The sequence below is a fragment of the Mustela lutreola genome, chromosome 13 (assembly GCF_030435805.1).
Source record: "Mustela lutreola isolate mMusLut2 chromosome 13, mMusLut2.pri, whole genome shotgun sequence".
NCBI lineage: Eukaryota > Metazoa > Chordata > Mammalia > Carnivora > Mustelidae > Mustela > Mustela lutreola.
In genome coordinates, this window is record NC_081302.1 from 26,776,753 (window position 1) to 26,803,340 (window position 26,588).

Sequence of the window (26,588 nt, forward strand, 5' to 3'; positions counted from 1 at the left end):
TCTCTTATTATAGTCTTTGGCTTAAAATCTAATTGATCTGATATAAGGATTGCCACTCCTGCTTTCTTCTGATGTCCATTAGCATGGTAAATTCTTTTCCACCCCCTCACTTTAAATCTGGAGGTGTCTCCGGGCTTAAAATGTGTTTCTTGGAGGCAACATATAGATGGGTTTTGTTTTTTTATCCATTCTGATACCCTGTGTCTTTTGACAGGGGCATTTAGCCCATTCACATTCAGGGTAACTATTGAGAGATATGAATTTAGTGCCATTGTATTGCCTGTAAGGTGACTGCTACTGTATATGGTCTCTGTTCCTTTCTGATCTACCACTTGTAGGCTCTCTCTTTGCTTAGAGGACCCCTTTCAATATTTCCTGTAGAGCTGGTTTGGTATTTGCAAATTCTTTCAGTTGTTGTTTGTCCTGGAAGCTTTTAATCTCTCCTTCTATTTTCAATGATAGCCTAGCTGGATATAGTATTCTTGGCTGCATGTTTTTCTCGTTTAGTGCTCTGAAAATATCATGCCAGCTCTTTCTGGCCTGCCAGGTCTCTGTGGACAAGTCAGCTGCCAATCTAATATTTTTACCATTGTATGTTACAGACTTCTTTTCCCGGGCTGCTTTCAGTATTTTCTCTTTGTCGTTGAGACTTGTAAATTTTACTATTAGGTGACGGGGTGTGGGCCTATTCTTATTGATTTTGAGGGGCATTCTCTGAACCTCCTGAATTTTGATGCTCATTCCCTTTGCCATATTGGGGAAATTCTCCCCAATAATTCTCTCCAGTATACCTTCTGCTCCCTTCTCACTTTCTTCTTCTTCTGGAATCCCAATTATTCTAATGTTGTTTCGTCTTATGGTGTCACTTATCTCTCGAATTCTCCCCTCGTGGTCCAGTAGCTGTTTGTCCCTCTTTTGCTCAGCTTCTTTATTCTCTGTCATTTGGTCTTCTATATCACTAATTCTTTCTTCTGCCTCATTTATCCTAGCAGTTAGAGCCTCCATTTTTGATTGCACCTCATTAATAGCTTTTTTGATTTCACCTTGGTTAGATTTTAGTTCTTTTATTTCTCCAGAAAGGGCTTTTATATCTCTCAAGAGGGTTTCTCTAATATCTTCCATGCCTTTTTCGAGCCCAGCTAGAACCTTGAGAATTGTCATTCTGAACTCTAGATCTGACATATTACCGATGTCTGTATTGATTAGTTCCCTAGCCTTCGGTACTGCCTCTTGTTCTTTTTTTTGTGTTGAATTTTTACGTCTTGTCATTTTGTCCAGATAAGAGTAAATGAAGGGGCAAGTAAAATACTAAAAGGGTGGCAACAACCCCAGGAAAATATGCTTTAACCAAATTAGAAGAGATCCAAAATCGTGAGTGGGGGGAAAGGGGATAAAAAGAGGTTCAAAAAGGAAGAAAGAAAAAAAAACAAAAAGAAAAGAAAAAGAAAAAAAAAAGAAAAGAAAAGAATTTTTTAAAAAAAGAAAACACCTAAGAAAAATGTAAAATATATATATATATATATATATATATATATTAGATAAACTAGTAGAAAATCGTTAAAAAAGAAAAAGGTAACAGTTAAAAAAAATTTTACCCGAAGGCGAGAGAAAAAAAAAAAAATGAAAAAGAAAAAATTAAATTAACTGCAAGACTAAAAAAAATCACAGGAAAAAAGCCATGAGTTCCGTGCTTGGCTTTCTCCTCCTCTGGAATTCTGCTGCTCTCCTTGGTATTGAAACCGCACTCCTTGGTAGGTGAACTTGGTCTCGGCTGGATTTCTTGTTGATCTTCTGGGGGCGGGGCCTGTTGTAGTGATTCTCAAGTGTCTTTGCCCCTGGCGGAATTACACCGCCCTTACCCGGGGCCGGGGTGAGTAATCTGCTCGGGTTTGCTTTCAGGAGCTTTTGTTCCCTGAGCGCTTTCCGTAGAGTTCCAGAGGACGGGAATACAAATGGCGGCCTCCTGGTCTCCGGCCCGGAGGAGCCGAGAGCCCAGGGCCCCACTCCTCAGTGCGCCCTCAGAGAACAGCGCCAGTTACTCCCGTCTGCCTGACCTCCGGCCACGCTCCGAGCTCACCGAGCCTGCGACCGGTTCAAGGTAACACGGAGCTGCGAGCTTACTGTCAGCTCTGTCTCTGTAGCCGGCTTTCCCGTTCCAATACCCGCAAGCTCTGCGACACTCAGACACCCCCGATCCTTCTGTGACCCTGCGGGACCTGAGGCCACGCTGACCCCGCGTGGGCTTCGCCCCGGTTTAGCCTCTGGAGCGATGTCCCTCAGCGGAACAGACTTTTAAAAGTCCTGATTTTGTGCGCGGTTGCTCCGCCGCTTGCCGGGTGCCGGCCCCTCCCCCCAGGGTCTATCTTCCCGTCGCTTTGGATTCACTTCTCCGCCGGTCCTACCTTTCAGAAAGTGGTTGTTTTTCTGTTTCCAGAATTGCTGTTCTTCTTCTCTTCGATCTGCCGATGGATTTTCAGGTGTTTGCAATCTTTAGATAAGCTATCTAGCTGATCTCCGGCTAGCTGAAGCAGTCTCAGCTTGCTACTTCTCCGCCATCTTGACTCCTCCCCTCGATAAAGGTTTTAAAAGGTCATGGAACAATCATAATTCTTCCCATTGAAGTTTCAGATAGCATTGCTTGGTTTAAGCTCACACTATCAATTTTATAATCTCAAGGGAGGACTGTTCATATGTTAAATGACACAAGAGGAACTACTCATTTATTTAATTCAGTTAAATAACTCAGAAATGCAGAAATAAAACAAATAAAAACAAATAACAGCACTTCCCTTATATTTACTGTTAGTTATCATAGTGTTCATAGTTTTTTGCAGTCTGTCTTCAAATTAATTCTCTTTTTCTTTCTTAGAAGAACAGATTCATTTCTCTCACCTTATATTCATATTATATCAGATTACCAAGAATGCTTAGCACTTGTCCTATATGTATTTTTCATTTAATGCCCAGATTATTTTTCCCACATCATTATTAAGCCACAATAGCATCATTTTCTCTGAGTTTTCTAGACTGCCTCCTCCTAATCAAATGATTTTTTATTCAGTTCTCCTTCCATAGGAATGATTTTCTATCTCTATTATGGCACATCATGGAAAGTAAGTCATATATTAAGGCATATGCTGAGCTATTCTTATGCTTCTGTTCCTCTTCTCGTTTATTAGTATTCCCCGAGTACATACTGTAGTGGCAAAATTAATAATATATCAGTATATTTTGATTGTTCTTAAAATATTTAATTTTTTTTTAATTTTTAAATTTTAAAATTCTGGCTATGTTTTCAAACCACACACACATTTTAAACTTTTGCTCAGTACTGTCGCATCATAAGTTTATTGAAATGCAACATTTTGCTACTTTTATAGATTGGTGGGCCATTATTCAGCCTACCACAATATCAAATATACTTTTTCACAGTAGTCAATGGATTATTCTACTACTTTGCATTGAAACAATGTGAGTCGATATGGAAAACAATTGTTTTGATACTCTGTGAACTAGCAGATGAATCAGACTACCTTTAAAGAGTTATGATTGATTATTCATTAATGTCTAGAGATAGACTGTGACTTTCTTATTCTGGTTAGAAAACCAGCTAAAAAAAATCTTTATCAAAACCCTATTATCTCTGTAACCTCCATTGTCATTGAATAAAATGAATTGACTTAATCATCACTACAAAATATACTGCATCTAAAATCTGAGTGAATATAGAGAGGCAAAAGAGTTATTTTTAAATGTTAATAGTTACATTTTGAGGAGCGTGAAACTGAAGCAGATATATGGTATTAATTTTATATTCTTTGAAATAATATTGAATTTCTCCTCTTCAGATAAGCAACAGAGCCATTTCCCCATTCTGTTTTTGTTTGCTACAGACTCAAAAACTTTCCATGTTGCTTTCTTTACTAGTACTTCTTTTGTTATTTTGAGATTGCCATCAACAGTAAAATGTCTCAGTTTTTCAGATTTGGAAATCCATGCACCTAACTCAAAAGAATTGTTTCATATACACTGTTTACATTGACAGTAATAACTTTTGCTCATTTCTGGGCTGATAGTGCTCATTGTCTAGGTTCTGTCGACAGCCACAGAGAAGGAACCCAGATGCCTCATGGTTCAGACTCTTACTCTCCATGCTGCTGCAAGAGTGCCAGTCTCAGCGAACCTCACTGTCCATAGGTCGGAAGTCCCTCTGGTACCTTTCTTCTGAGAATAACTTTTAGTCTTTTCTTAGAAGAGTGGCAACCTGACTTTGCAGGCTGAAGGAAATTATCTGAGGAAATAAATACTCCAAGTACATACTTTCAATCTGTCTTCCCGATTTTTGTTCTAAATTTAATTATCACCTTTTTTGGTGCTGATCCTTCCAAATCTTGACATTTTGAGAGACTCAAGTCATTTTTCCCCCAACATTACATCCCAACCTAAGTATTTAGTTTATAGTTTACTTCTAGTAATCAAGTGACCCTCCCCTCTATCTATTATTTTCTTCAAAATATTTTGAATTCTTTGGGGAAATGTGAGTCTGTTTTCCTATTCTCTTTGTCTAGATGGGCTTAGACCAGTTTATTTCTTTACATTTTTGCTATTAACTAACTGGTGCTTCCAGGGGAAAAGATTCACTCCACTACGTTTAACCAGAAATTTAACTAGTACTTTTTTTTTCATGTTACAAATATTTTATTTGATTTTTTATTGTGTCTCCATGTCTTATTCAAGCATTTGGGGGGAAAGTTATTACTCTCAACTGAGGCAAAGCCAAAAGGGATATAAAATAAAGGTCAGAGAAATTTCAAGGAATTCAAACACAACTACAGCTGACCTTCAAATAAACTGTAAGCTGTCACATTAATTCAGTAGTGAGGAGATGCATCAAGTAGCCAGAGGGATTCATGAACCTTTGAATCAGTCTTGGAGTTTTTCAGTTATGGGCAACAGCACATGTTGTGCGAGACAAATTATGTGTTTGTGTGGGTGTAGGTGTGTGGATGTATGTGAGTTTCCTGCTTTGAAAAAGAGATAAGAAAGGGCTTTCAGAGTTTAATCAAATTGTCTTTTTCATGTAATTATTTTGAGGAATTGAAGGCTGCACACTATCAATCTCTGCGATCACTTGACCTTGTATGTCACCATCACTGTGTTTAGTTTTAGATTTTTAAGGACAAGAATACGTATCATTTTTTCCCTCTATTTTCATTTAATGAATTCTCTTTTCTTTGTTTTAAAAGCCATTTATCACCAAAAAAATTATTTGAAATTTGAAACCAAATGTTTAACCAATTCAGTGTTTTCTAACATAATTTTATAAATATTTTTAACATCATTTTGGTAAGAATTTATGTGGTCTACATATTCAACAAAATTTTTAGGACCAATTTTGAACAATATTTCTTTTATCAATATCTGGTCCCTTTTTATTTTTTTTTAACTGTTATTTTTTATTTTTTTGCTTTTAATATTTTAATTATTTTCATTATGAGTAAGTGTGAATATAGAGCACATCATTCTTTTTAAAACTTGAGCATCATTTATCAGCTTCTCTGATTGACTTCTACTTCTACAAATAATAAGTTTTATGGAAAAAATATTTACTAAACAAATGTTATATGACTCTTCTGCCTTTAATATTTCAAAGCATTTGCATGCCGCAGACTATGGCAAGTCTTGCAAGAATTTTATTAGAATCTAATTGTTGAACTTCTTAGAACAAGATAAGAGTATCACCTTAAATATTTATCTTCTTGTTCATATTCTTGTTCTCCTTCCCTCAATCCTTTCCCTCTTCTGTTAAAACTATCTTTTATATACTTCAGTTTGGGGAGTGCCCAATTACAGAAACGAATTCTTCTATTTATATGCCTTTATATTCCATTTTTTAAAAGCTCTTTACCAAATGTTTTTTTCTAACACTGAGATTTATATGGTATCACTGTACCAGACAAATGCACATGAGCTAATCCTATGCTAACACATGTTTTCCTTATTTTGTGATTGAGGTTATAAGCAAATTGAAATGTGAGTCACTTATTCTGTAATGTCTCTTATATATCTAAATCATTATAACTATTAATAAATAAATTACTTTCCAAAATAAAAAAAATATTACTAAGAAGAAACTAGAGATGATATGTTTCAATGCTTTCATTTAACACTGTGAAAAGAGACCCAGAGAATTTAATATACTACCTAAAGCCATCTTAAGACTAATAACTAAATTTCCTAGGTCCAAAAGTGAGTGTGCTGATTTTCCCTCAATGCAATTGTACTATTGCTATATTTTGTGTTCACATCATTCACAACCAAGACAACTTGATCACTATTGTTAATGTATAGCTTTAAAAATATATTTTTTAATTTGTTAATTAATCTTAAACCCATCCAGAGATTAATAGATTGAATTATTAAAATTTAAAAAATTACAAAGTGAACATAACATTGACTTTTCTTTATCAAGGGTATTTACTACAAATTTAATGTTCGAACCACTAGCTTTAAGTTCCAAATTGCCAAGGTAAAACACATGCTTGAATTAGAAGATACTGCAAGATGGTCATAGAAACTACATTGAAATTGAAGGGTACGGCAGAAATCTGTTTGCCTGCACATGGAAAAAGAGTTTTATAGTGGAAATTATCCCTTTTATGAATATTACTAAAATTTTAGAAGAGATCATTTTCAAAAACATAACTAGCTAAATAAATCTATTTCATACTTAGAATCTGAAATTCTATATAACAAGAGGGAAAATATATTCATCTGTTAAGAAAATCTTCTATTTAATTGTGGGGCACCTGGGTGGGTCAGTGGGTTAAAGCCTCTGCCTTCAGCTCGGGTCATGATCCCAGGGTCCTGGGATCGAGCCCCACATTGGGCTCTCTGCTCGGCTGGGAGCTTGCTTCCTCCTCTCTCTCTGCCTGCCTCTCTGCGTACTTGTGATCTCTGTCTGTCAAATAAATAAAATAAAAAATCTTAAAAAAAAAATAGAAAATCTTCTATTTAATTGTAAATATTCCATAAATAAATTTCACCTCTTAGAAATAATCTTATTATATTTAGTTTCATATTTTATATTAAAAACAATAATTTTATGATATTGAAAATAGACACATTTGTAAGTTGTACTTTTAGTCATATTTTTTGTGTTATAGTTCTTTAATATTTTAATATTTTTATCTATTTATTTTGGAGAGAGAGCACAGTGGGAAGGGGCAGAGGGAGAAGGAGAGAGACTCCCAAGCAGATTCCCCCCTGAGCTTATAGTCTGTCCTGCTGTTCCACCTCAGATTTTGAGATTATGACCTGAGCCGAAACCAAGAGTTGGACACTTAACCAACTGAGCCGTCCAGGTGCCCCATATAGTCTTATTCAGCAGCCAAAATTTAACTTTTATTTTTAAATAATATATAATTCAAATCCATATCTATTGGTACAAAAGCTTCAATGAAATATATTTTAAAACATGAGGATAAATCAACTTTAAAGGAAATAGATAATCAAAAATAATAAGATTATATTTTTATCTTATAAATCACTGGGAATTTCACATTTACAGAAAAGAAAGCTACTTCTAAAATATAATAGACATCTATTTACCTCCAGGCATCCAGTGTAACAAAATGAATCTATTTCCATTTTTTCTGTGACAGGAAGAAAATAGCCAACCAACCATGGAGAACATGTTTTGGAAGAATTTGATTTGTGGGCTCTTTCACATTGATAATGTATATGAGGCTTTATTCAATTTTATCTCGACTTTATTTGGAAAACAATACCCAAAACATGTATGTTGTGATTGGAATACTAAATTATGTGTTGTCACTTAGATTTGTAATAGTCAAACAACTTGTTTTACAGATGCATAAAAGACTTAAATGTCCTATCTTTTTAAAAAAGATTTATAAACTGTTAAATTATTACACTATGAATTATTTACCGTAGTAATTTGATTGAGTTGGAGTATAGATAAAACATGTTAATATGAGGTTTAGGCTTGACATAATTCATTTTAGCCTTAATTATTTTGTTTCTACCTATCGTCATAGTGCACATTTCTCATCTTCCCAAATGAATCAAGAATAATGAAGTCACTGCTTATGAAAACGTTATAATAAATAACTTCAATTACTTGAGAAGAAATTTATTACTGGGGAACACAAAGTACCATATGAAAATTTGCAGAAAATGAACAACTGAAATTGCCATTAAAATCTTTTTTGCATGTATCACACACAAATTTACATAGAAAGAAGAATCTGTTATAATCTTTCTAAGGTATATGATACTTTACATTTACTTTATATATTTAATATGAACTCTTAAAAAGAATACAATTCCAGGGCACCTGGGGGGCTCAGTGGGTTAAGCCGCTGCCTTCGGCTCAGGTCATGATCTCAGGATCCTGGGATCGAGTCCCGCATCGGGCTCTCTGCTCAGCAGGGAGCCTGCTTCCCTCTCTCTCTCTCTCTGCCTGCCTCTCCATCTACTTGTGATCTCTGTCAAATAAATAAATAAAATCTTTAAAAAAAAAAAAGAATACAATTCCATTTTTGTTTTCAAGCTATGAATAATTTTATAATTATTTATTAATAGCTATACTGTTTGAGTCTATATGTGGGGGGAATGGGAGGTAGATAAAGCAGGGGAAGAACAAGGTACTGTCATTTCATTTTAAGCTAAATCTGAAAAGTCACATAGGTTTTATGATTTGTGTTTTTTGAGTTAAAAATGATCTTTATAAATTGGGGAGAACCTATTACAGCTATCTAATCTCTGCCATCTCTCTTCATTTTGGTTACTGACAAAAGATTCCAAGACAAAGAAGCAATGGAGCATGAAAAGCTAAGAGGCATGCTAAGACACATGCTCAGAACAGTTAAATCATTATTAGTATTTCTATGAACAAAAATAATTCTTAAAATAGTGCAAGTGAATATTACTAGTTTAAATGAGATGCTTTATTTCAAACCTTCAGAGAAATTAGCAATAGGTGTAGAAACAGGTTCCTATAAGTGGGGACTTCCCATGTAATGTCACTGTCCATAAGTCTCATCACAAAAAAGCAAATGTAAGAGTAATGCTGAACAGTGTTTGTTTGTATTTTACCTATTAAATTCTAGAATTTCTTAAATTACTAGTAGAAAAAATAGAATTAAAGGAAAATGCTAATAATACTTGTTAAAGGTACAAAACTAATAAAGAAATAAATGATAGATAGATAGATAGATAGATGATAGATAGATAGAGTACACATTTGCAGAAATTGAAAAATAAACGTTAGCACAATCATTTCCAAATTTGAAAGATAAACTAGATTACAAAGTAAAGATAATGACCTAAATATAATTATATATAAGGTTTGTACCCTAAAACAATAAAACTCTTAAAAAGAATGCAACTATTTTTAAGCATTCAGAAAATACATACAAAAGCTACCAAACATTAAGCCACTATAAAAATAACTAAATTTTAGAAACCAAAATATTAAGTGCCACATTCTCATAAAAGAACACTAAACTCAGAAATGAAAAACAAAATTTTGAATAAAATAAACCTGATTACTTGGAAATAAATAGATATAGATACATTTGAATATATATTTCTTGTACACTCATGAATAGATAGATCTATTTCTTTATCGTTTTAAGATAAGATGAAACAAACACTTCTTTGACATCAATTTTGGGATTGAAATATTAAAATCAAGACTACACAATGGAATTGTTAGGCTTAAAACTAGGTTATAAAACTAGGGAGACAAATAAGAAGAGCCTTACCTTCAATCTTGCTTTCAACATTAATGAAGTCAGAACTGTGGTCAAAGAATGTTTAAGTCAAACAAACATAGAGGTAGTTTTTCTGAGCTGAGGACACAGCAATTGGAGTTCAGTTTTCAAAAGCAGTTGTAATTTGCAAATTATATTACTGGAAAATAGGAACCTATCCCAAAATTTGGCCCCAGATGTCTTCATCAGAATTTCCTGTATGTTTTTGACTAAGATTTGGTCTGAGCAGATGAAAGATGAGAAGTTTAAGGTCTTGATGGGTAAACCACTGTGATGTTTAAAGCAAAATGGAAATATCAGTAGTTATGCATTCCTTCAACATACTGGAGTTCTGTCTATCCTGAGCTGGAACATCACTGAGCACCTTAGGCATTCATTTTTTACTCCAGAAATCCTGTTTCAGTAGTAAGGGCCATGCTCTGAAGTCTGGAAATATCCTAACACCAAGGGAAAATTCTAACCAGACCCAGTCTAATCAATTAGGGCTAAGCAGGAAGACAGTGTCTGGTTTTATCATTCTGGGCACACTAATCATCCTCTATTCAGTTCAGTACAGCTTAAACCATCTCCATAGAAACAGCAGGAAGATATTTTGAAAGGAAGAGATAGTGTAATCAACACATAGTAAAAATGTGGGTACTATCCCATGACCTGTATTTCACCTGAGGGCACTTATTTATTTATTTATTTTTTGGTCCAAAAAACTCCTAATCAGAAAAATATATTAATTTTTAAATTTATTCAAAAACTTGGGATATTTGACCTTATTTAAGCTTCAGACCATTCAGTTTCATAGATTTGAATCTAACAATAGGCTGCCACATTTAATAATACAATTGAACCAGTTGAATACATTTTGATTTCTACCTTTCTAATATAACAGTGTTATTTAGATTTATTTATTTAATCAGTCATGCATTATTCTAAGTTATAGATGAGTTCTAAAGTATTAAAATAAGAAATATCACCTTAAAAGCAGAACTTGGAAATTACTATGATCAAGGTCTTTAGGAGTGAGGATATTAAAAATCTGGGGATATAATCAGGGATTACACATAAGCTACTGGATATTGGAAATTGAAGCAGTAAAAATCCTGCTAGTCACAGACTAAAATTTGGATTCACATCATTAAATGTTCCTATAGAAAACCTATTATATATGAAATCTCCACAGTATAAGAATGATTATAAAAACACTGAGCCAAAAAATTTAAATAATGTATTTAAATTGGTGATATAAAAAATACTTAAGTCCAGGGGCACCTGGGTGGCTCAGTGGGTTAAAGCCTCTGCCTTTGGCTCAGGTCACGATCTCAGGGTCCTGGGATCAAGCCCCACATCAGGCTCTCTGCTCAGTAGGGAGCCTGCTTCCCTCCTCTCTCTGCCTGCCTCTCTGCCTACTTGTCAAATAAATAAATAAATTCTTAAAAAAAAAGTCCAGTATTTTGATAAATGTCATATTTTGTAATTAAATTGAAACTATTCCTAATGCTTGCTTTTTTTTTTTTAATTCAAGAAAAATTAACATACAGTACTACATTAGTTTCAGGTGTGTAATATAATGATTCAACAATTGTATACATTACTTAGTGTTCATCATGATAAATGTACTCTTAATCCCCTTCACCCATTTCACAACCTCCAATCTGGCAACCACCTGTTTGGTCTCTGTATTTAAGATTTTTAAGAGTTTTAAGAGTTTTTTCCTTACCTCTTCTTTCTCTTCATTTCTTCATTTGATTTGTTTCTTAAATTCCACTTAAGAGTGAAATCATATGGCATTTGTCTTTCTCTGACTGACTAATTTCACTAAGCATTGTACCTTAATGTTTGTTTATGTTTTTTGCTTCTGTATTCTAGAATATACAGTGATTCAAATTAATGATCTATCTTCAAGAGAATAATGTCTAGTCTCAACAAAGCTTAAATGTAAAAATTTATATAAGAAAATGATCACATTAAATTTTGTTTGTTAAGTAGATTCCATTATTAGTATAATCATGAGCTTACAAAACAAAAAGTAAATGATCTATTTGCAACAACACCGCACACAATGTCCTTCCTTGCAATATCCCCTTTATCTCCTAAGAGTTTACATATTGTTTATGTACTTTTCTTTGCTTTAATGAGCATGGACTCTAATAATTCCTTGGCTGTTTTCATCATAGATTCCTTTTTTATATTTACCATACTTTTCATCTACTTTTATTTATTTATAATGATGATCTTCATTGATAGAGGAGTTTTTTAAATCCCTGAAGTTACTCAGGCTCTTCTTTATTGCTTCTTGATGGTAACACTGATACCATCTGTGTCAGGCAGGAAAATAGACATGTGTTTGATGGCTATAAATGAACAACTAGGAATATTCCAATGTTTAGTAAAAGTTTATTAATTTACAGTTAATATGGTTGTGTTCCAGTACATATGGACACTGAAATTTGAATTTCATATAATATTCACTTTGCACAAAAAGAATTATTCTTCTTTTGACTTTTTCATCTACTCAAAAATTTAAAAGAAATATTTTTAGCTCAGGACTTGTGCAAACAGGCAGCAGGCTGGAAGTTAGACTCTGTATTTTGGCAAGCCATGGTATAGACAGGCTATCATTTTATATCTGGGACATCAGGGAATGCTTTTGAACTTAAGAAACACTCAACTAAGACATTCCTGGTGAGAGAGAATGTCTCACATTCTTTCAAAAGAATGTGAGACATTCCCACAGAATGGGGACTTAAAAATTAATTATTGATTAAGTGAATAGAGGTGGGGGAAAGAGAAATGATTGTTTCAGAATGAAGGATTTGCTATTTAAAAATCTACAACAAAAATGAACCATGAAGTTTTGGAGAGAACAAAGTGCATTTAGTGAGGTTGGCTTGAAGATCATGAAATGTAGAAAAGAAAGTATGTGATATTGAGAGACTTACTTGAAAACTTTCACCTGAGGTCTCCTCCTTTGCAGAAATGAGTAATAATATTCTTCTCTTAGAATAGTTTAGTTAGTTAAATGAGATTATTGATACAGAACTGCTACATGGGAAGAAATCTTACTTTTATTCTCTATATTCTTTTAGCTTATTTTCCAAGATGTGCCTAATTAAATCTTTCATTTTGACTTTAAAAATTTAATTATTTACCTTGGTAATCAACGTTTTCAAATTAATGTGGTTAAACTCCAAAGATACTATTTTATCAAATTGTCCAGTTTGAGTTCATCATGAAGTTTGTTATATAGTTTTTACAAATTTATGAAAGATGTCAATATTATTATTATAGTTTAGGTAAGCTGAATTAAAACCTTGTGTTATTTTGTTTTGTTCTGCTTTGTTTTTGGTTGGTAAGGACAAGCAGAGATTTAAATATTGCTGTTTATACTGTATTCTGAAATTAGTTCTCTTTTTCCATTAATTTACTTAACAAATATTTACTGATGGTATAATCACATGCAGCAATTATCTCTATATTATAACTTCAAAAGGTAGGAACTACTTTTCCTTTAAGAACAAATCCAAAGTACAGGTAACTGCCTTAACAAGAGAGGCACAATTCTTCACTGCCCTTCAAGTAATCAAGAATGGATTATTTATTCCACTGTTAAATAGATGGCCAATTGAATGCATATCCCCTCCTCCTTTCCTACTACATGCACTTAGTGCCCAGCACACAGCTCAGTGACCTATCAGCTATATTCTTCTTTAATGTTATGTTTGACCTCTACATATTTAATACTATTCAGGGTGTTCTCATTAAGATCAATTTGTCACATGGACAGTGAAATTAAATGAAAAATCTGTCCACTCAGTATAAGGAGAAATGCTTTTAGAAAAGTTTTACTTTTTAAATGAGATTTAATTCATTAGATCTGAGGCAATGTTGTTAATGGATTCAGTTAGGACATATTGCCCTATGCATTTTGATTGTCATCAAAACTATCTAGCATTCTCTCTTGGCTTCATTCCATTGACATGTGTGACCTTTGGAATATCATGGAAGGAAGCTTCAGGTCACTCATTTATAGAATGGCAACATAAAGATCTATAGACCTCACATAAATTCAACATTAAAAATAATTATCAAATTTTTGTAAAATGTTAGGTAATACCATTTAGCCTTGAGGTTAGTGTTCTATACCTCCCAGTATTATGCAAATTATCCTTGTGACCTTAAATCATTACTAGAAACCAGTGGAGGGAGTCTATGAGTCAGAGAAATAGATTTTAAAACTTTTATTTTCCCTTATATAGCAAGAAAAAGAATTATTAAATAAAAATCATTAGAAAGCAAATCAAGGTTAATAAAATTTTGAAACATTTCTAACATAATCAGCACCTCAACAAATATGGATTGCATACTAAAAGAAAGTTCTATGCTATTTCAGGGGGAAAACGGGATATTTTTCATATGAAAGTAAGTGATCTATAATTGTCAAATTATTTTTAGTATTACTAACAACTAAGGTAAACAAATTGTGTCAAAGTCATCTGAAAAAATATGATAATAATATATTTTATTTTTTAACATTGTTAATAGAGAGCTTTTTAAAAAAGGTAAAATTTCTATGGGGTGAAGAAATACTCTTAAGAATAATGACTTCCCAGGAAATGACAGATGTTGGAGAGCATGTGGATAAAGGGGAGCCCTCCTACACTGTTGGTGGAATGCAAGCTGGTGCAGCCACTCTGGAAAACAGCATGAATGTTGCTCAAAAAGTTGAAAATAGAGCTGCCCTATGACCCAGCAATTGCATTACTGGGTATTTATCCTAAAGATATAAATGTAATGACCCGAAAGGGCACGTGCACCCCAATGTTTATAGCAGCCATGTCCACAACAGGCAAACTATGGAAAGAGCCCAGATGTCCATCTACAGATAGATGAATGGATAAAGAAGACGTAATATACACACACACACACACACACACACACACAATGGAATATTACTCATCCATCAAAAAAATCTTGTTATTTGCAGCAATGTGGATAGAACTAGAGGATTTTATGCTAAGTGAAATAAGTCAATCAGAGAAAGACAATTATCATATGGTCTCACTGATATGTGGAATTTTTTTGGAAGACCTTATTTGTTTATTTGACAGAGAGAGAGAGATCACAGGTGGGCAGAGGGGCAGGCGGAGAGAGAGGGGGAAGCAGGCTCCCTGGCAGGCTCCCTGCTGAACAGAGAGCCTGATGTGGGGCTCGATCCCAGGACCCTGAGATCATGACCTGAGCTGAAGGCAGAGGCTTCATTCACTGAGCACCCAGGAGCTCCTGATATGTGGAATTTAAGAAACAAAACAGGATCACAGGGGAAGAGAGGAGAAATAAAACAAGAGGAAACCAGAGAGGGAGACAAACCATAAGAGACTCTTAATCATAGGAAGCAAACTGAGGGTTGCTGGAGGGGAGGAGGGTGAAGGGATGGGGGTAACTGGGTGATGGACATTAAGGAAGGCACGTGATGTGATGAGCACTGGGTATTATTACATAAGACTGACGAATCACAGACCTGTCCCCCTGAAACAAATAATACATTATATGTTAATTAATTGAATTTAAATTTTAAAAAGGTTTTTAAAAAGTAAAATAAAGAGTAATAAGTGAATGCTGCTGGAACAACTGAAAAAAAAAAGAATAATGACTTCCATCGTGCAGACTAGGAGGCATTTATAAATGGCTTTGGAGCTCTAACTACTCTTCATGTCACCACTGAAACCTCTCCACATCTCCCTCAGGGCTGCTGGCACTGTATGAATATATTTTAAAACCTCTTCATCTGTTTCAAAAATAGAATACAGATTTCTTCCATTAGCATAAAATGAACCCTCCAACATTATCAATTGGATTCTGTTTACCTATTCGTATCTATCATGTATCCATCTTTTGTATCTTAAATTTTGGTATCCACAAAACTATATGCAACTTTTTCAATCTTCTACACCATTATCTTCTTTCTGGTCCAGACATTCTAAGCTTATTCCCAATACTTAAGATATTCTAAGTCAGTTTGTAGTCTTTCTGTCTTTCTTTTTTTTTTTTTTAATGATTTTATTTATTTATTTAACAGAGAGAGAGAGACAGTGAGAGAGGGAACAACAGCAAGGGGAGTGGGAGAGCGAGAAGCAGGCTTCCCACTGAGCAGGGAGCCCGATGCGGGACTCAATCCGAGGACCCTGGCTGGGATCATGATCTGAGCCAAAGGCAGACGCTTAATGACTGAGCCAACCAGACGCCCCATTTGTAATCTTTCTTATGTTGCTTTTCTTTCTAAAGTACTTTCTTCCACTAACTTCCTTCAATGTCCATATATTCTTCAGTTTAAATATTGGAGGATTTTGGGGGTGCCTACGTGGCTTAGTGGGTTAAAGCCTCGGTCTTCAGCCCAGGACATGATCCCAGGGTCCTGGGATCGAGCCCTGCCTCAGGCGGTCTGATCCTTGGGGAGCCTGCTTTCCCCCTCTCTCTCTCTGTCTGCCTCTCTGCCTACTTGTGTCTATAACTGGTTATCGCTGATAATCACTGGTTACCAAATGTATGTCTATAACTGGTTATCACTGATAATCACAGATAATCACTGATAATAAAATTATTCAGAGAGGCCCAAGAACAGAGAGAGACCAGTTTGAAAGAGCTCATAGTGATTGAGGGGTAGAAGCTAATGGCCTATCCTACATTGCAGGAGGAAGATGGGAAGAAGTAAACAGATTTTGATGATAAAATCAATTACCCCTAATGATTAATTATATTGAGAAATGGAAAACAGAAGTGAAAAAAAAAAAAAGACCACTTTTGTGGCTTAAGCAAATATTTAGAGTTTGAAGAAAAGAAGGGCTTTTATGTGGTATAGGGGCAAGTTCAAGAAAACAATATATGCAGTAACCTTTTAATAAACTAATGTGATTCTGGTATTTATAATCTAATTCTTTCTGAGCAAAAACCAGGTGGAAAAAACTTAACCAGAAGTATTAAGGAAAATGTCCATGTCCTGGTAAAATTTAGATTATTTTTTTTGTGTGTGCTTATGCCAAGTACACTTTTTCTCTGGTTTCTTTATCATTGTCTACCAAACTTTGAATATAAAACATTAATAAATTACTTTCACATATTTAATATTTTCTTTATTAAGAGGAAGGTGCTTTTCTCAATAAAATATTTTCTAAAATGTTTATTAAAGTAATGGTGAGCTGATATCTGCATAGCTGTGCTTTGTACAAACATGTCTGAGCTCTTACCCATAGACTAAAACAAACAAAACCATTAAGGTCAGGCAGGTTGATAGTCTTATCCCTAGAAATTTCCAAATAAAAAATCTCCAGTGTTAAAATTCATAAGGAAAACAAATCACTTTTATCATTGTTAAAGAAGACAAAGCCCTTCTTTAAGATACTTACTACATATAGTTTTATACAATGAGTAACTCCATACAACTCATTATAGCTGATCAACATTAAAGACTGATTTTTATTGTGTTCCATTTTTGCTTGGTATTAAAATTAAGCAGAACTGTCAAATATTAATAATAATAACAATGATAGTATAATGAAAGAAGTAGAGAAGGAGGAAACAAGGGACCTTATTTTTAGGAAGGAAGGATCATTTTATCCAAAGTTATATTTGTATCACAAATGCACATTTACAAAAAAGAATATTGTGCTGCACATTGTGTTCTTTGGAGGGAATCATATTTCCAAAGAGTCTGGGAATCTTGGTAAAAGACAGCAAAATTCAGAAAATGTACAAACAATAGAACAACTTACTTTTTCTAGCTTTTCTCTCAGATATTTTATGAAACAAATAATCAGGACATATTAACTTCATCTATCTCTTAGATTCTTTTCATTTTTTAAAAACCTCTCATTCTTAACCAGTGAGACACACAGTGCTCCTTCAGTCACAACTTCTAATGCAGTTACATTTTATAGCTTTGGCCATGATTTTAAATTTAATTTCTAATTTATATGTGGTCAAAGTTCTCACCTTTGCTCTGATTCCCAAGTCCTTCTCTCTTTAAATCAGCAGAAGCAGGACTGACAGGAAGGGAATTAAGATGAGAAAGCAATCGCCCTTGTGCCTCTCCATAATTTGTTCCCTTCTTTACCCTGTGGCAATCACAGCAGTGGGTGAACAGAGGTACAAACAGGGAGCATAGGGTAGAGGTAGTGCGGCCCATTCTAACGGCACAGTCTCCCTGGATTTTGTGTTGAGTGTGTCAGGTATTTACAAAGGAGAAGAGCCATCTCTTGATAACTACCAGGATCCACATACAAGATGTAATAAGAAACAACCACATTTTTAATCTATATACAGATAACTCAAAACATAATAAAAACATGTTGAGAGATAATCTGTTTTTATCAAGAAATCCTCTCATTTTCAAAAATATACAAAATGTGTCACACACAAACATTATAGTTAGAATATATTTATAATATAAAAAGTTATATTAAGACAAATATTGATGGCCACACTGCCCAACCTGACAATTTGAACATAAATAGTACTTTGAAAAATCTCTAATCAGAGTTGTGATTTTTATGTTAACCATTCCTTTGATTTCCTTTACAATTTAGACATATGTCTGTTGCAATAATATATATATATAATTACATATATAGATATATAACATTTTATTGGCTTGAACATCACATAATTCATATAAAATTATGTGCTTTCTTCAGTGCATTTTATTTATTTGGCCCGATATTACACATTTATGACCTATCCAAATTGATATATGTAGTCATGGTACATTTGTTATTGATGATGTCTTTCACTATTTTATAAGGATATACATGATTTATTTCTCCTTTGTTCTTTTGATGGGAAGTCCTGGGAAAGTATTCAAAATATTTAATAACAAGTGGTGCATAAAAACTGAACAATCAAAATAGAACCATAACCATTCTGAACAAATTATAACTTAAGAGAAACAGGCATATCAGTGCATCTCAGCCAAATTCCAACTATTTGGAAGGCTTCCTTTTCCTTCTAACTAAAAATAACTTTGATATGAAAATATCTGAACATTTACTTTGGTGCAAATACACTGACACTTTTATTTTTTTAAAAGAACACACATAGTAGTAAAATTGCCAAATAGTTGAATAGGCACATGACTTTTTTATTAAATAATACTAAGTTGCTCACGGTGTTATGTCACTTTCATGTCATCAGCAGTATATGTGAATTCCCATTACTCCATTTGCACTGATTCTTGTATGCATCCTAAGTATTCCAGTCTGGTGGAGGTAAGGTTAAAAAACAAAACAAAATAACAAACAAGAAACCTGCCACATCGAGCCTGATAAACTGTACAAAACCCAGATATCAATAAAGCTGGATCTAATAATATAAAGGATTAGTGATAGGACAGGTTTTGTTCTTCAGGAGGGAAAAGGGGGTGCTTAAATATCTGAAAAGCTAGTGAAGAAAATATTACAGGAAGTACTAGTATCCCACATCCATTCGTCCCCTATTTTTAGGTGCCAACATTTTTATGTGTACGCGTTAACATCCAACAGAAGATAATAATTCTTCGTCCTCTAACAGTTCAGTGAAGCCAAGTAATTAACTCTGGGCAGTGAAATGTAAATGGCAATGATGTGGATTATTTCTGGGTCATCTCCTTACAGATAAAGCCACTTGTTCTTGATTCTACATTTTTCTTTCATACTGTCTGGGAAGCGGTGATAATTAGAGCAAACTTGGGAGTTTGGTTTTGAGACAGTGGTACAACCATCATCCCCTCAAAGCTGAAAATCATGTTCTAGTATTTTACTGAGTGATAATAAACTCCTATTTAACTTAGTATATTTGATGATCTACTTGTCATAGCAGCTTGGCCTGTAACCTGCCTCATGCACTTGATAAAAATATTTTCTCCTAAGCATGCCTCTGTATTTTCAAATGAAATAAAACATGCAATTAGAAAGAAATATACATTTCTGTCTAAATATCTGCCTATATACTAAAAAGAAATAAATAGGGATGATGTGCGGAAGTACATAAACCTATTTAACAGTACAAAGTAAATAAGAATCACTAACCATGTCAAGAGTTATTTCCAGATATGCACTCTAACTAGAATATTAAATATAATGAATCAGGGGTCAACACAATATTTTTTATTTTTGTTTTGGCTAGATTTCAGTAGAATATGTTAGGATTATCTCTCTACTTATATGACCTGAATTTTGTTAATTTTCTAACTTTTTTTTTTTTTTTTTTTTTTTAAATATTTTATTTATTTATTTGACAGAGAGATCACAAGGAGGCAGAGAGGCAGGCAGAGAGAGAAAGAGGAGGAAGCAGGCTCCTGGCTGAGCAGAGAGCCCGATGTGGGGCTCGATCCCAGGACCCTGAGACCATGACCTGAGCTGAAGGCAGAGGCTTTAACCCACTGAGCCACCCAGGTGCCCCAGGGAGAAGCAGGCTCCCTACCAAGCAGGGAGTCTGATATGGGACTCGATCCCGGGACTCCACCATCATGATCTGAGCCAAAGGCAGCTCCTAACCAACTGAGCCACCGAGGCGCCCCTCTAACTTTTTTTTTACCCATAAATTACAATCAGAGTTTACATTGAGAATTTTTTAAAAGCAAAAATACTGTAATTTGTGAGTCACAGAAATTTAGTTAAATGGTAAAACAATATTTATCTAATTCTTACTAGTTTTAAATAATAAAAGAGCATAGCATGGTTTTCCTTAAATTGCCATGAAGTTTTATTTGCCGTGGACAAAATAATTCCTTAAATTGTGTTATATTGCAAATGCAGTTACCAGTAAAGTTGACAGTGTAAAGTTCTATTTTGTAACATCCTTATCACAAACATGCAAGGTTGGGAAGAAATAAATAAAATTTAATAATATTTTAATATTAAGATAATCACTAAGTTTCAAGATACAAGCCTAAAAGATTTGTGAGTATTTCTTCATATTGACCTGCAAGTTTCTATTTCCCTACAATACAAGAAAGCATAGTTGATTTTTTTTTAAATTTTAGGTGTGGAAGAAACACTGGACTTCAGTCCTCCATTTATAAGGATGCAAATGGAGTTTTTAGTAAGTTATAAAAACATCTTCTCCTTTTTCAAATGGTGGGAGCAGAAATAGGTCCAAAAGCAATGCATTTTGGCTTTCAACTAAGGATAATATTCTTTCATTAAATCTTTATTTCTTATCTACCTTTACATATGTTCTTTGTAATGTTTGTTTTCCTCCAATGAGAAGTTTATTTTTTTGTTATTTTAAAAACACATACTAGCAATATTGACTTGTATGTGTGATATTAAAGATTTTTTTAATTCTCAAAGTATGTGAGAGAGCTCCCAGCTTTTGAAGATTCTATCAGTAAATGCAGTTAAATGTTAGGTAATATAGCTGACCCTGTTTTTCCAGTATACAAGTCTTCAAAGTAAAAATTGAAGTTTGGTTATGGTACATTTATTCATTTCAATAATAGCACCTTGCCATGACTTTTCAATGTATTACTCAATTTAATTTTTACATACTGTGGTTAAAAATCATAGTAGAACAATGTATTAATTGCTGTTATTAAGATATCTCCACTGACACATTTTGAAGATCTGATTCTAGTCACTATAAATGGGAGAAACTCAAAGAAATAGAAACTGAACTTCTTTTCCTCTTTTTACTAAAATTAGTACTCAGAAGGAAAAATCCAACTTCTTTGAACATGCAGATCAGGTTCTAACGCAGATTTCCTATTAACTGTAGTCTCCTGGGGTTTGTGTGCATTATATATGAAGTGAACAAACTAACCATTACTATTACCTCCACCACAAAGGAAGAAAACTAGTGATTTTTTTTTCCTTTTCTCTCTTACCTTTAAAGGTATCTTTCATTTCATTTTTACTGCTTAGTGGTTTATGTGTCACTGATGGAAAAGCAATTCAAAATAAACCTGGAGGTGTTAGAATTCAAAAGAACCAGAATTTAATTCTTCTGGTGCTATAGTGAATAATACTAGAATTAAAAAAAAAATGCTTTGTTCACATTTAGAAGTATAATAGTGAACTTATGTAGTTTTTCAAATAACAACATCATTCTGAACATTATCAGGATATGCATTTTCTTTGCAAATGGAACCAGAGAAATATTCTAAATTTGAAAGAGGAAAAACAATCTATATAATAAAAGGCTCAAATGTATGTGCCAATTGTGGAGAAAAGGAGCACAGGTGTGAAGTTTATAGGAGTGGTGAGAAGGGTATTTTAACTAAGCACATGATGACTACAACTCTTCATAAAGCTAGACTAATTATGTGAACATAAACTTTTGGAAACATTGTGTATAACATCAACATATTTTAACTTTATATGAAATTCCGGAGGAATGTTTTGATAAAGTAATTAAAATATACATTTCTTTATGTTCACCTTTCCAAAAAAAAATCATGCATAGTTATAAAATTGTCTTAAATCTAACTAGAAGTAAATATGCTCTGAGGATTTGGTAGATTTTCTTTTTGCCATAGTACTTAATATTTTTATTCATATTATAAAAGCTATACTTGACTCAGAAATGATTGACATTTCACATCATAATGGTACATATTTAACAATCGAACCGAAGTTGAAACGTCATTATCACCCAAAAGCCGTAGTTTACATTAGGGTTCACTTTTGGTGCTATACATTCTATGTTTTAACAAATGTATAATGGTATGTATCTACCATTTCAGTATCATACAGAATATTTTCACTACCTTAAAAAATCTTCTGTGCTCAGCTGGCATTCATCCCTCCCTCTCCTCAACCTCTGGCCACCACTGATCCTTTTATATTTGCCAGAGTTTTGCTTTTTTCCAGAATGTCATAGAGTTGGCATTAAACAGGATATGGCCTTTTCACATTGGTTTCTTTCTCTTAGTAATATGCATTTAAGGTTTTTTTTTTCCATGCTTTGATGGCTTGATAGCTCATTTTTTTTAGATTTGAGTAATATTCCTTTGTCTAGATACAATGAAATGTATTTATCCATTCACCAACTGAAGGACAGCTTGGTGCGTCCAAGATTTGGCAAATATAAGTAAAGCCTCCTCTGTAGGTAAGATATTTTCTTTGTCTGGCTTCTTTCAGGATTTTTTTCCATCTATTTTATTTTATGAAATGCGAAAATGAAATAACGAGGTAGTGTTTTATGAAATACGGACATGATACATCTAGGTAATGTCTTAGCATTCATCAAGTTGTGATTTCTTAGAGTTTCCTGGACCTGTGGTTTGGTGTTTAACATTAATGAATGGAAATTCTCAGTCATTATTGCTTCAGATATTGTTTCCATTCTTTTCTTTCTGTCTTCTCCGCCTGGCATTCTCATTACAAACATGTTACACCGTGGTAGTTGTCCCACAGTTTGGGAGTGTTCTCTTCTGTTGTTTGTTTGTTTGTTTGTTTGTTTGTTTGTTTTTTCAGTCTTTTCTCTTTACTTTTAAGTTTGGGAAATTACTATTGTCATATTCTCAAGCTCCAGATTCCTTCTCCCGTTGTGTCCAGTCTACAGACGAGCATTCCACTTCTCTGTTGCTTTGTTTTATACTTCTAGCATTTATTCTCTTCTTCCCCCTGCCTACTTAGAATTCCTATTTCTGTGCTTAAAATACCCATATGTTCTTGCATGTTGCCCACTTTTTCTATTAAAGTCCTTAATATATCAATCATGAGTTTTTAAAAGTTCCTAGATCTGACTCTGTTTCTACTGCTTGTTAAGTCTCTGTATACTGTGTTTTTGCCTTTTAGCATCCTTAAAACTTTGTGCAAGATGGACATGAAGTATTGCATAAAAGGAACTGCAGTAAACAGGTCTTTAGTGATGTGGGGACAACGTGTGAGGAGATGGGAAGTGCTCTATGGTCCTGTGACTCGTCTCGGTCTTCTGGTGAGCCTCTGCCCTGAGACTAGGGTTTTCACCAGGGCTTCACAGGTTTTTCCTGCTTAGGTGGGACAGGATTCCTAAAGGGAGATGGTACTGGCTACTTCCCTTCCCAAAGGTAGGTTAGGCTCTTATAAAATATTTTCTCCTGAGGTCTGGCCTTGTTAAGAAGAACAGAATGCTCTAGATTATGTATTTCAAGATTATCCTTTTTCCCTCCCCTTGCCAAACCTATAGGGGTTTGTTTGTTTGTTTGTTTTAATTCCCTGATATTTATTGGGAGGATCTGACAAGGCACTTGAGATACAACTTGCCACTCAAGATGAAGTCCTGTTGTAGTTTTTCCTCTCTCGGACTTGGCCACATGGAGCCTTCCACAGTTTGTTAGTTGCAGGTTAGGTTTTCCTACCCCTTCACAGGTTCCCAAGAATGTTTCTGCTCTGGGAAGTTGTGATTCTCTGTGTGCACCTGTCTATCCAACTTTGAGGGGCAGTGTTTTGCGCTGTGAGTTCATTTCTCTGCCAGATCCAATGCTAGTTATTGATTTTTCAGTTTTTTCAGCTTTTTACTTGTTGTTAGGATGAAGCAGCAACTTCTAAGCTCCTTATATTCTGGACTGCAAACCTGGTTTGGTTTTTTAGGATGAGAATATTTTAGATTGCAATAAAACCACATTACAAAATCTCCGTTCTCCACCTACACCATTAAGTACCAGCCATGAAATCTCGCAGCAAAACGTGACAGTATTATTATTTGCATCTTCTTTCCAGCCTTTTAAAATAATCTTAGGATGTTATAATTTCATTATTATTATGAGACTGAAATCCATAGTAATAAGTAACTGTTAGCTTTTATACTAGATTTTGAGAAATATTATGTACTTTATCAAGTTTTACAAAGAATATAATTATTTGTCATTATGTGAGAATATTTCTTTCACTCTGGTACTTTTAAATGATATATTTGTGCTATTTTTTCAGTCATCCTACTTTTTTTTTATGATCTGTTTGGTCCTCATTACATTCTTTCTACTGGTATATGACTAGTTGTATTTGCTTTTGTCTCTGTTAACTTGAAATGCATAAACTCATTTTTAAAAATGTATCTGCAAATATATTTTAGTATGTATATACCGATAACTTTTTTTCAGTTAAAAAACTACAGAGTAGCAGCCATTGGGAGCCGTGGGGAGAGTTGGGGTTATTTTGATCAATGTTATTTGATTATTCCTGACGAGGAATGAGAACAGTATGATGAAGCATCAGCCCACGGGGCGTCTAAAGGATCTTCTCTGGGCTGGGCAGGGGGCCAGTTAGAAGAATATTGTGTAGGCCCTTTCAAAATAGTTCTAAAATGCAGGTTCTGTCCTGCCACTTGGAGAGGTTGGCTCTGTTGTGTCAAGGAAGAACACTGCCAGCATACCATCATTTTTTTTAACCTTTAAATATCTTTGAATCAGCAAAAATAGCCATGAACTTTAGCAGCTAAAATATGCTAACAATATCCCTGGTGGAAATTGTTCTCAATCTCTTTTGTGTTTCCCCGTCTGCTCATGCTCTAAAACTGGGGCATTGTAGGATGGGGAAATCTAAATGGCTCTCTGCTACTGATTTTTAAGTTTAAGGGTCAGTCTTCAGTATTATTGACTTAAATTTATACACATTTACACAAATTTATAGTATGTTATGTGTTTTTAGAACTGGTGCAGATTTTTTCGATTGTACATTTATTTGGAAAATTAAAAGTTTAAGTAAATTACAATAAAAATATTAATACATTCCCCATGAATGAATGACCAGGTAAACCTAGAAAGAAAATTGTTAGCACATAAATATTTGGATTTGCCTTACAAAGCCTTAGCCCTGTAATGTTATTTACAGAAATACTCTAGCAACTAAGTTGAGTGATTTTCATTGATCCTATTCCATAACTCTAGGTTATGGTAAACTTATCAGGTTAAATTTATCAGGTTTATCAGGTTATTTATCAGGTTAAAAATCAGTTTCATTAATGCTGAACTTTTATTCACCCGTAAACTGAACTAGTATTTATTTTCTTCAGTAAAGACATTGCTATGATATAATTTTTGTGACATCCAATATGTTAAGAAGTCATTTTGTAGTTATTTTTTCCCCATTAAGTATTGTTTTAGATTATGTGAAAATTTGGGGGTCTAATCTTTACCAGTTAAGATTTGTTTGGTGGGGCGCCTGGGTGGCTCAGTGGGTTGAAGCCTTTGCCTTTGGCTTGGATCATGATCTCAGGGTCATGGGATCGATCCCCGCATGGGGATCTCTGCTCGGCGGGGAGCCTGCTTCCTTCTCTCTGTCTGCCTCTCTGCCTACTTGTGATATCTGTCTGTCAAATAAGTGAATAAAATCTTTAAAAAAAAAAATAAGATTTGTTTGGCAAGCCATAGGATGCTTCATTAAGAATGATTAAAACAGGTAAGAAAAAAAATCCCTTAAACATCAAGATAAATGGAAGTAGGCATTCTGGTGCACCATTATAAAAAACCCTCAGTCTGCTTATTTCCATGATCTGTTTACCTTAACATTTGCTTTTATCTTCATGATTTAAAAATGGCTGCTATGCCTCAGGGAATCTCACTTAAGGTCCAGAGAAGAAGCAGTATAAGGAAGCGGGGAGAAGTGTCTAATGTAAAAAGGTTCATGTCCCATGACTTTGCACCTTTCTAAATTTTGATTTCTATATATAGAGCTAAATAAAAGCTCCTTTACCATCCTAACAAGAAAAAGCTTCATAATCTACAAAATTATAATTCCATGACTTCTCCTGATGTTGATTATGTTTTAATATATTTATTAACAGTACCTAGATTTTATTAAATGAACAAGTGAATGAATAATCTAATGGTAAAAGGAGAAGAGG